The sequence below is a fragment of the Chiloscyllium plagiosum genome, chromosome 13 (genome assembly GCF_004010195.1).
Source record: "Chiloscyllium plagiosum isolate BGI_BamShark_2017 chromosome 13, ASM401019v2, whole genome shotgun sequence".
Taxonomy (NCBI): domain Eukaryota; kingdom Metazoa; phylum Chordata; class Chondrichthyes; order Orectolobiformes; family Hemiscylliidae; genus Chiloscyllium; species Chiloscyllium plagiosum.
Window position 1 is genome coordinate 77,298,907 of NC_057722.1, and position 12,005 is coordinate 77,310,911.

Genomic DNA, 12,005 nt, shown 5'->3' on the forward strand with positions numbered 1-12,005 from the left:
GTTGTGAAATGTGAAAGGTTTCAGAAAAGATTTACAAGGATGTTGCCAGGTTAGAGGGCTTGAGCTATAGGGAGAGGCTGGACAGGCTGGGGCTGTTTTCCTTGGAGTGTTGGAGGTGAGGCGCGACCTTACATGAAGGGCATGGGTAGGGCAAATAGTCAAGGTCTTTCTCCCAGGGCAGAGGAGTCCAAAACTGGAGGGAATAGGCTTAGAGTGAGAGGGGAAAGATTTAAAAGGGAACTAAGGGACACAGAGGGTGGTGTGTGTATGGAATGAGCTGCCAGAGGAAGTGGTGGAGGCTGGTACAATTACATTTAAAAGGCATCTGGATGGGTGTATCAATAGGAATGGTTTAGAGGGATATGGGCCAAATACTGGCAAATGGGACTAGATTAATTTCAGATATCTGGTTGGCATTGATGAGTTGGAGGAGAAAGTGAGGTCTGCAGATGCTGGAGATCAGAGCTGAAAATGTGTTGCTGGAACAGCGCAGCAGGTCAGGCAGCATCCAAGGAGCAGGAGAATCGACGTTTCGGGCATAAGCCCTTCTTCAGGATCCCTGAAAAGGGCTTATGCCCGATACGTCGATTCTCCTGTTCCTGGATGCTGCCTGACCTGCTGCGCTGTTCCAGCAACACATTGATGAGTTGGACCAAAGGGTCTGTTTGTATGATGTACAGCTCTATGACTCTATGATTCTATAATTGCTTCCAATGCATTCACATCCTTTCTTAAATAGTGACACTAATACTATGAACTGTCCTCCACATGTGGTCCCACCTATGCCCTGTATAACTGAAACATAACCTATTTTTGTATGCAGTGTCCCCTCACAAGAAATGATACAATTCTATAGCTTTCCTAATATTGATTGTAACTACATTTTAACTCTTTGTGATTCATGCCATGAGGACACAGATCCCACTTCAACATGGAGGTCGGTACTCTCTCACCTTTTAAATATTATGTTCTTTTCAGCTTCCTGCCAAAATAGATAATTGCACATTTTCCCACATTGAACTGCACTTGCCCGATAGATATACCTATTGATTTACCCTTTCAGTCTGCACACATATACTCTTCATGACCAAATTACTTCACAACATACATTGCTGTCGAGTCATCAGTAAACATAGTTGTCACACATTGGGTCTCTTCATTTATATAAATTGTGAAAAAAGTTGAGGGCTTTTGCCTTGGTTCATGTGGCACACCATACATTCCATCCTACCAACCAAAAAATGACCCATTTATACCTACCCTCTGTTTCCTTTTAACTAAGCAATCTTCAGTCGATGCCAATATGTTTTCACCATAAGCACTTACTTTCCACAATAACCTTGAAAGTGACACCTTATCAAATGCCTTCTGGAAATCCAAATACACTGTACACAACCCTCCCACCTCAGCTTTTTCCACAGCACGTGTTACTTCTTCAAACAACTTCAAAAATTGGTTTAAACATGATTTCCCTTTCACAAAACATGTTGACTCTGCTGGATAATCATGAGATTTTCTCAATGCCTGCTCTGATGTTTTTAATTATAGCTCCTAATACCTTCATGTCAAAGATGTTAAGTTAAGAGGCCTGTAGTTTTCTACTTTCTCTCTCTTTCCCTTTTTAATGAATTGATTTGCTCCAAGTGTGATGGGAGAATATTGGACAATAACTAGGTTGACAAATACAAGTCATCCAAGTGCTAGATTGCCACTTTACATTTAATGGCATTACCATCAACATCATGTGAGTCACTATTGACCAGAACTAATCACATTAATACTGTGGCTACAAGAAGACACAGAGGCTAGGAATCCTGCAGCAACTAGCTCACCTCCTGACTTCTCAAAGCTTGTCTACAAGGCACAAGACAGGAGTGTGATGGAATACACCCCACTTGCCTTGACGGACGCAGCTCCAACAACACTCAAGAAGCTTAACACCATCCTGAATGACGAAGCACAATTTGACTGTCATCACACCCACAAACAGTCTCTCCCTCCACTGCCAATATTCAGTAGCAGAAGTGTGTACCATCAATGACATGGGCTGCAGAAATTCACCAAAGATCCTCAGACAGTACCTTCCAAACCCACAATCACCATTGAGAAGGGTGTGGGCAGCAGATACGTGAGAATATCAACCCCTGTTTAAATGAGTGCATTGGAGATGGATTTTCTCTTAAAATGGTGAACAGATGTATTTCGCATTAGCATGCCAACCACTGCATTAGAAACACAACTCAGTTGAATTTCAACACTAAAGAGATTTTTCAAGAATCAATTCATATCCCTCTGTAAAGAAAATAATCTGATGTGAAATTCAGTGCAAACTGTCTAATTATACCCCTGGTGTATGGATTATTTATTCAGGTTGATTTTCAAGTCAAGTGGATTGTGAGTAGAATTTAAATGTTTGCATATTGAATGATCGCCTCACCTGAATTCATCCAGTTCTTTCTTTGTTAAATTGTCAAGGTGCCCACATTGATCCCATCTCAGTATAAGCTGCTGTGGATCCGAGGCTATGCTTTTGTCAACCCACTCTAGAGACGTAAGTGCATAATGCATCAAGTACTCCAGTATAGCACTGAGAGGGTGCAGCATCATTTGAAGGTGTGGTCCTTCAGATAAGACATTAAATCAAGATCTGGTCAGTCCTCTCAGGGAGAAGTGAAGGGCCTCTTGATGCATTTGAAAAGCAACTTTGTTTCGATGGCAAGTGTCTTATCCTTAATTTAACAGCATTGAAGAATATGATCCTTTAACTCCTTGCTAAACACAGGAAAGATATTCCCGATGACCGGGGAGTCCAGAACGGGGGGAATCACAGTCTCAAGAACACTGGGTAAGCCAAATAGGACTGAAAAAAAATTCTTCACCCAAAGAGTGGTGAGCCTGTGGCATTCTTTGCCACAGAGAGTGGTTGAGGGCAAAACATTGAATTTTTGGAAGTTATGTTGAGGTTGTACAGGACATTGGTGAGGCCGCTTCTGGAATACTGTGTCCAGTTCTAGTCCCCCAATTATTGGATAGATATTATGAAGCTGGAGAGGGTTCAGAAGAGATTTATCAGGATGGTGCCGGGTATGGAAAGTTTGAGTTATAAAGAAAGGTTGGATAGGCTGGGAGCTTTCTCACTGGAGGGTAGGAGGTTGAGGGATGACCTTACAGAGGTTTATAAAATCATGAGAGGTAGAGACCAGGTTAATGGTAAGTGTCTTTTCTTGAGGATGGGGGATTTCAAGACTATGGAAATATTTTTAAGGTGAGAGAAGAGAGATTGGAGAAGACATGAGGGGCAAATTTTTTACTGAGGTTTTTAGAGGCCAGGCCAGGCAAGGAAAGCAGTTTCCTTCCTGAAGGACATTAGTGAACCAAGTGGGTTTTTCACCAACAATCAGCAATGGCTTCATGATCATTGTTAGACTTTTCATTTCAGATTTTTATTGAACTCAAATTTCACTGTGTGCCAAGTTTCCACATTATTACCTGAGTTTCTTGATTAACATTCGAGAGTGTGGTGCTAGAAAAGCACAGCTGATCAGGCAGCATCCAAGGAGCAGGAGAATCAACGTTTCTTGCATTAGCCTTTAATAGTCTAGCAATTCAACTTAACCAGAAGCTCAACTGGACTTGCCACACAAACAAGGGGCTACAGGACAGAGGCTAGGAACACTGCAGCGAGTAACTCACCTTCTGACCTCCCCAAAGTCTGCCCACCATCTACAAAACACAAGGCAGGAGTGTGATGGAATACTCCCCCCTTGACTGGATGGGGGCGGTCTAACAATACCAAGAAGCTTGACACCATCCAGGACAAAGCAGCTTGCTTGTTGGCACCATTTCCACAAACATCCACTCCCTCCACCACCGACACTCAGTAGTAACGGCGTGTATTGTCCATAAGATGCCCTTCAGAAACTCACCAAAAATGCTCAGACAGCACCTTCAAAACCCACAACCACTTCCATCGAGAAGGACAAGGGCAGCAGGTACATGGGAACACCACCACATGCAAGTTTCCCCCCAAATCACCCATCCTGACTTGAAATAATATCACTGTTCCTTCACTGTCACTGGGTCAAAATCCTGAAATGCCCTCGCAAATAGCATTGTGGGTCTACCCACAGCAGGCGAGCTGCGGTAATTCAAGAAGGCAGCTCACCCCTACACTCTCAAGGGGCAACTAAGGATGGGCAATAAATACTGGCCCAGCCAGTGACATCCACATCCCACAAATGAATTTTTAAAGATTACACCACAAAATCATCACCTTCTACTCATTTAGGGCAACAACATCTGGCCATTTGTTGTTTTGATGTGAAAATTGGGAATTGATTGGTTTATTCGATGGGCTCCTGTGACCTAGAAATTAGGTTGTTCAAGAAGGGGAGTAGAGACACACTTGGTAATTATAGACCAGTGAGCCTTACTTCAGTTGTGTGCAAAGTGTTGGAAAAGGTTATGAGAGAGAAGATTTATAATCATCTAGATTAGGGATAGTCAACATGGTTTTGTGAAGGGTAGGTCATGTCCTACAAATCTTATTGCGTTCTTTGAGAAAGTGACCAAACAGGTGGATGAGGATAAAGCGGTTGATGTGGTGTATATGGATTTCAGTAAGGCGTTTGATAAGGCTCCCCACGGTAGGCGATTGTAGAAAACATGGAGGCATGGGATTAAGAGTGATTTAGCGGTTTGGATCAGAAATTGGCTAGCTGAAAAAAGACAGAGGGTGGTGGTTGATGGGAAATGTTCATCCTGAAGGTCAGTTACTAGTGGTGTATCGTAAGGATCTATTTTGGAGCCACTGCTATTTATCATTTTTTAAATGATCTAGATGAGGGCATAGAGGATGGGTTAGTAAATTTGCAGATGACACTAAGGTCAGTAGAGTTGTGGATAGTGCTGAAGAATGTTGCAAGTTACAGAGTAACATAGATAAACTGCAGAGCTGGGCTAAGAGATGGCAAATGGAATTTAATGCGGAAAAATGTGAGGTGATTCACTTTGGAAGGAGTAACAGGAATGCAGAGTACTGGGCTAATGGTACGATTCTTGGCCATGTAGATGAGCAAAAAGGTCTCCGTGTCCATGTACATAGATCCCTGAAAGTTGCCACACAAGTTGATAGGGTTGTTAAGAAGGCATACAGTGTGTTGGCTTTTATTGGTAGAGGGATTGAGTTTCAGAGCCGCGAGGTCATGCTACAAATCTCTGGTGTGCCTGCACTTGGAGTATGGTGTACAGTTCTGGTCACAGTATTATAGGAAGGATGTGGAAGTTTTGGAAAGGGTTCAGAGGCAATTTACTATTATGTTACCCGGTATGGAGAGAATGTCTTATGATGAAAGGCTGAGGGACTTGAGGCTGTTTTCATTAGAGAGAAGATTGAGAGGTGACTTAATTGAGACATATAAGATAATGAGAAGGTTAGATAGGGTGGACAGTGAGAGCCTTTTTCCTCAGATGGTGATATCTAGCACGAGGGGACATAGCTTTAAATTGAAGGGTGATCGAGCTTCTTTACTCAGAGAGTAGTAGGGGTGTGGAATACACTGTCTGCAACAGTAGTAGACTCACCAACTTTAAGAGCATTTAAATGGTGATTGGATAAACATATGGATAAAAATGGAATGGTGTATGACAAATGGGCTTCAGATTGGTTCCACAGGTCGTCTGTACTGCACTGTAATGTACTATGTTCTATGGTTACAACAATGATCAATCCACAAGATGTCCCAATATTATTCGGGGCATTGTGTATAAAAGTTGGCAAGTCATGTTGCAGCAGCTAAGACTTTGGTTCGAACACTTTTGGAGTATTGGGTGCTGTTCTGGTTACCACAGTATAGGAAGGATGTGGAGGCTTTGGTGAGGTTTATCTGGATATTGCCTGGATTGGATTATATTAGCTATAAGGAGAAGTTGGACAAACTTAGGTTGTTTTCACTAGAATGTTGGAGGCTACCTGATAGAGTTATATTAAATTATAAGAGGAATAGGTAGAGTGGTTGGGTCGAGTCTTTTACCCAGGGTGGAAATGTCTAATACAAGGGGCATAGATTTAAGGTAAGAGGGGGAACATTTAAGGGAGATGTGTGAGGTAGGATTTTTACACAGAGGGTGGTAGTTATCTGGAACACATTGCAAGGGGAGGTGGCAGAAGCAGATATGATAGCAATGTTTGAAAGGCATTTAGACAGACACATGAACAGGCAAAGAACGGAGGGATATGGACCATGTGCATGAAGATGGGATTAGTTTAGAATGGCATCCTGGTTGATGCAGACATGGTGGGCTGAAATGCCTGTTCCTGTGCTGTCCTGTTCTATGTTCTTTCACTAAATATTTATTTAATAAAGTTTTTTTTTAGCTAAGCGTCTTGGTTAAGCTGACAACTTGGTTAGAAATGGATTCCCATCAAAAAAGCTCAACAGAATCCAAGAGATAGATTGGATCAAAACTCAAATCAATGTGTGGTAAACTCTTCAGTACTTCAAACTGCCTATTTCTATGCTGCTGTCATTTCCTAATAATGTCTTTGGGAAGCAGCATCCCAACAATTGGTCAGTATATACAGCAGCTTCTTACCAGAATATATTATTAAATCAATGTTTCCTTTCTTCACTCCCAAAAGTCATGTTCGCTGTCATGAGTAATAACTGACTCACTTGCTTCATCTCTGCTATTTGCATTTTTTCTATATTATTGTCTTAGCTCGCGGGAAATCACCTGTCAGATTCCTTTCACTCTCACCCATCAATGTTAATTTTTCAAACCAGCCGAAACAGTTTAGGAGGAACATCTAACCATTTCTGGCAGGAAACGCTGTCCATTTGTCTTGCCTGTCCATCTGTACGTCCATCTACCATGAATACCAGCTAGTCACAACATATTCAAAATATTTAGAGCACAGGAATAAGAGCTTAGCTATTTTCAAGATCACAAAGAAACAAACGTTATTAGACTACCAGATATACGATATAAGGTATATAAGATGCTATACGCTGATATGAGACAGAATAGACATACAGAGAATGGTCCCTCACATGGAGAAATCCAGAGTGACAGGTCACAGTTTTAGGAAAACGGGCAGCAGACTTAAAACAGAGATGAGGAGGAATTAATTCTCTCAAATCTGTGGAATTTACTAGCCCAGAGTATGGTGGATGCTCGAACACAGAGTGTACCTGGAAGTGACGATAACCGACAACCTATTCTGGATTCCCACACAGGTACAGCGCTGCCTCTTCTTCCTCAGGTGGCTCAGGTAATACGGCATGTCCATAAGGACCCTCACCAACTTCTACAGATGCACCAGTGAGAGCATACTGTCCATGTGTGTAATGGCCTGGTACAGCAACTGCTCTGCTCAGCACCTTACAAAGCTATAGAAGGTTGTGTGCACAGCCCAGACCATCACAGAAGCCAACCTCCCATCCATGGACTCCATTTACGTGGCTCACTGCTGCAGAAAGGCTGCCAACATCATCAAAGACCCATCGCACCCAGTAATGCTGTCATGCAACCTCTTCCATCAGGCAGAAGATACAAAAGCCTGAACACATGCACCAGCAGGTTCAGGAACAGCTTCTTCCCAGCTGTTATTAGACTGATGAATGGATTCTCTAGCCTCAGATAATGCTGATCTTGTTAACATTGATGTCGTGCAATGTTACCTGTATGTCTCTGTCGAGGTCTCTTTGATCTGTACATCCTTGCTAACTATGGTCAACCTGTACTTCTCATAAACAAAGCTTTTCACTGTACTATCAATCAATCAGAATAAATTGAAGGAGGGGACAGATAGATTTTTAATTAGTAACAATTGAAGGGTTATGGAGAGTGGGCTGGAAAGTGGAGCTGAGGACAAGGTGAGGTCAGCCATGATTGTATTAAATGATGGAACAGGCTTCAGCTCAGGGCATGTATGGGAACATTGGACTGGTCATAGCTATTATAGAAACTTGGCTGAGGGAAGGACAGAACTGGAAGCTCAATGTTCTGGGTTTTAGGTGCTTAAGGAAGGATAGAAATGGAGGCAAGACAGGAGGGCGAGGGTTGTTTTTGATTAAGGAAAGCACTACTACTCTAATTAGAGAGGACATTTCTGAGGGATTGTCCAGTGAAACTATATGGGTAGAAATTAGAAATAAGAAAGGGACAATCACCTTTCACTGCTCCTGGTTTAATTAATTCCTTCAAGGAACAGTGATTTTTCACCTTCTGGGGAATTCCAGGACTAACATTATTTTTATTCACTCATGGAACACCATCCAGGACAAAGCAGCCCACTTTATTGGCAACACATCTGCAAACATCCCCTCTCTCGACCACCGACACTCAGTAATTAGTGTCTACTAATTACAAGATGCATGGTAGAAATTCACCAAAACTCCTCAGACATCATCTTCCAAAGCCACAACCACTCCCCTCTGGAAGGATAAAGGCAGCAGATACATGGGAACACCACTGCCTGCACGTCCCCCTCCAAGCTTTTCACCATCTTGACATGAAAATGTATCACCGTTCTTTCACTATTGCTGAGTCAAAATCCTGGAACTCCCTCCCTAACAGCATTGCAGATTTACTTGCAGTCCATGGACTGCAGTGGGGTCCAATTAGGTAGCTTAGCATCACCTTCTCAAGGACAGCTAGAGATGGGCAATAAATGCTGGCCCAGCCAGTGATGCCCATGACACATGAGAAAATTAAGGAAAGTACCATCATCCTCTTGAAACTGCTGACTCATTAGAGACAGATGACTGATAGTGATTTAACCTGAGGGTCACCATGCCTCAGGTTAAGGGAAAGTTTAGAAAGCGAATTGTGTGGGAATTGAATGCAAGTGTCACTTGGCATCACATTCAGCCGTTCAGCCAACTGAGCTAACTGACCCTCTCTACACCCACAACTTTTCTTGAAGTGTTCCACATTCCATTTCATTTTCTGTTTTGAATATTTCTACAAAATGTACGATGACATTTAGATTGTCTATACCTCAGTCACCAAGATCTGACTGCAGATGAATGAGGTCTTTTAGTTCTGATGAAAAGTCACCGGACTCGAAACGTTAACTCTGCTTTCTTCCCACAAATGCTGCCAGACCTGCTGAGTTTTGCCAGCAATTTGTTTCAGAAAGTCATATTATCTTTTAATGTATTCACTCACAATGATCAGACACGTCTCATCTTGATTTATCTACCTGTTCCTTAAATGATTTCCAGGTTGTCACCTCCATAACACTGTGGTTGGGCTATCACTTTGTGAAGCCCTGCTCCATACAGCTGTGTCAAGAGATGGAACTGGTTAATCTGCCCAAGGTGACATTTACATGCAATTCTGGTTGTGCAGTACATGTACAAAGTGATCTTCAAATGACAGCTCATGGCATGTTCCAAATCCAACCCACAGGATAGATCTGATGCTGAGGAGCTACAGAGTTGTTTTCTGCTTCTGAATTAGAATATTAGAATATTGTTTATGTCACGTGTATTCAATATAAAAATACAGTGAAAAGTGTGTATCGTCACCCATGCATAGATGCCATTCACATTAATTTAGAATAAAAGGAAGAAAAGATAACTTAAAGGGAATCCAACTTTTCCTTCTCTGCTCATCATTACCAGAGACTCGCTCCGGGATTCCCAACCCATGTTATGTCATGGAGAATGTCCCAGTTGACTACAATCCCTGGAAAAAGATTTACAAGTAAAGAGCCATCATAACTCTCATTTTCATAGAATCAGGTATTGTGTTGCCTGGACTAATGCAACAATGGAACATTCAAAACAAGACTTAAAACATATTTTCATTTCCATTTTGCAATTATCTTTTCACCATTATATAATTTAGCATCAAATCAAATAACATGCAAAACTGAAATTTGATAAGGGTGGCAATCAATACAAGAATGTAGGTATTTATTTTAAAAATGTTCTCTAACTAAAAGAGGTAACATTACTAATTTTTATTCCAATAATTAAAAACCTCCCAGCTAAATTATGGGAAAATGTGGCCTTGAATTCTAAACTTTTTCTCTGAATGTGATTTCATTAGCCATTTCTAACTGTGGAATTAAATACGCTACAAGCTGCTGTTTGCAGATTAGAAGAGTTTAATTCCTTTAGCAGTTCATAATAATATAACGACTTAACAACCTTTATCACAGAAAATCATGATTTGATCACTCAATGGCTTTGTAAAAGTGAGATTGCATACAACTAATTTGTTAGAGTTTATTGAAGAAATAACATTAGTCAGGAATAAATTTAGAGTAACAGGTTAGGGGAATTGGTCTGGGTGGGTTACTCTTTGGAGGGTCAGTGTGGAGTTGTTAGGCCAAATGGCCTGTTTCCACATGATAGGGATTGTATAATTCTATGATTCTATGAATGTTCATGATGGTTAAAGGGAAACTGGTCAAGGTGTCCATCTGAATGCACAAAAAGCGATTAAGGTGCCATATCAAATGGTGCTGTACCAAGATAAGAGCACGTTGTGCAGGGCAGTATTTCCAATACTTTTCCCACTGGGAACCTATTTCAAAAGTGGTAAATTATTATGATTCCTTGGTGAGAACTTCAAGAGAACGGGGTGGGGCTTTTTGGGGGTGTGCATGGTGGTAGTTGGAGAGATGGGCAAGAAGCTGTGAAAGAGCCAGGAGCTGGGGAGACAGACTGTAAAACCAAGAGGGAAAAAGTGAGGACTGCAGATGCTGGAGATCAGAGCTGAAAAATGTGTTGCTGGAAAAGCGCAGCAGGCCAGGCAGCATCCAAGGAGCAGGAGAATCGCGTTTCGGGCATAAGCCCTTCTTCAGGATTCCTGAAGAAGGGCTTATGCCCGAAACGTCGATTCTCCTGCACCTTGGATGCTGCCTGATCTGCTGCGCTTTTCCAGCAGCACATTTTTCAGCTGTAAAACCAAGAGTGCAGACCTGTCAAGGTGGTGGAGAGGGCAACCAATAAGAGGGGGGGGAAGCAGGAGTAGCTGTAAGAGGAGAGATGGGAGATACTTGAAAAAGCAGAGGTGGGGGCAAATCAGTCAACTGGAAGGGGGACTGGTATGGCAGAGAATTAGTAATGCCCCAGGATGTAGGATAGAAGCAGTAATTAGGAAATTTCTTGTTTTTTTAAAATGTGTATGGCCTATCATTTTTACAGGAGAGAGGCTACAATGTTGGGTTCTTCAGGCCATGGCTGAAGTTTGAAAAATTGTAAGGATTTAAAGCTTCCGCCCAGCTATTCACTCAATCAGAACTCCATCCAGCCTTTGCTGCCTCCTAGTTTGCTGACTGAAGACTGAGGGGAGGAAACCCTTATGGGAAAGAGTGGGATGGGGGGGGGCGGTGTTGGAGGTGGGGTGGTCTCTACCATTAAAGAAAGACCCAGCTCTACCAGGACCTGCCCCATGTTAAAAGAGCTCATGGATGTCTCAAGATGACTGTGGGGTCTGGAACTTTGGGCCCTCATTCACAACACCAACAATGACAGACCAGAACATCACATTCCAACATAGTCCAGGAACACTGGCATTGAGACATGGGCATTGCTGCCCTCAGTGAGTCGATGTTCTCCTTCAGGAGAAGGGATAACTCTTGCTCTAATTACCAAACCTACAGGGGAGCCATTGGACAACATGGATCAGTTCTCATACTTTGAGGCGTCCCTTTTCAGTGAGTCACCGCCCCCCTCACCCCTCCCCCCTTCCCCCCCCTCCCACCCAGAGTGTCAGCAAAGTCATTGACCATTTGGGGAAAAGAGTTTTTGATCATAAAGTTCTTAGACCCAGCACTGAGCTTGTGCTGTACAGGGCAGTAGATGTTATCTGCCCTCCTGTGTCTGTCAGAGATGTGGACAATGTACAGAAAGATACCTGCAGTCCTTGGAACAATATTGCCAGGGATGACTCTGCAACATCATGCAAATTCACTGGCACAAGAAGCTCCAATGTCAGTGGCCTCTCTCAAGCCAATACTCCCAGCGTCAAGACACTGATTACTG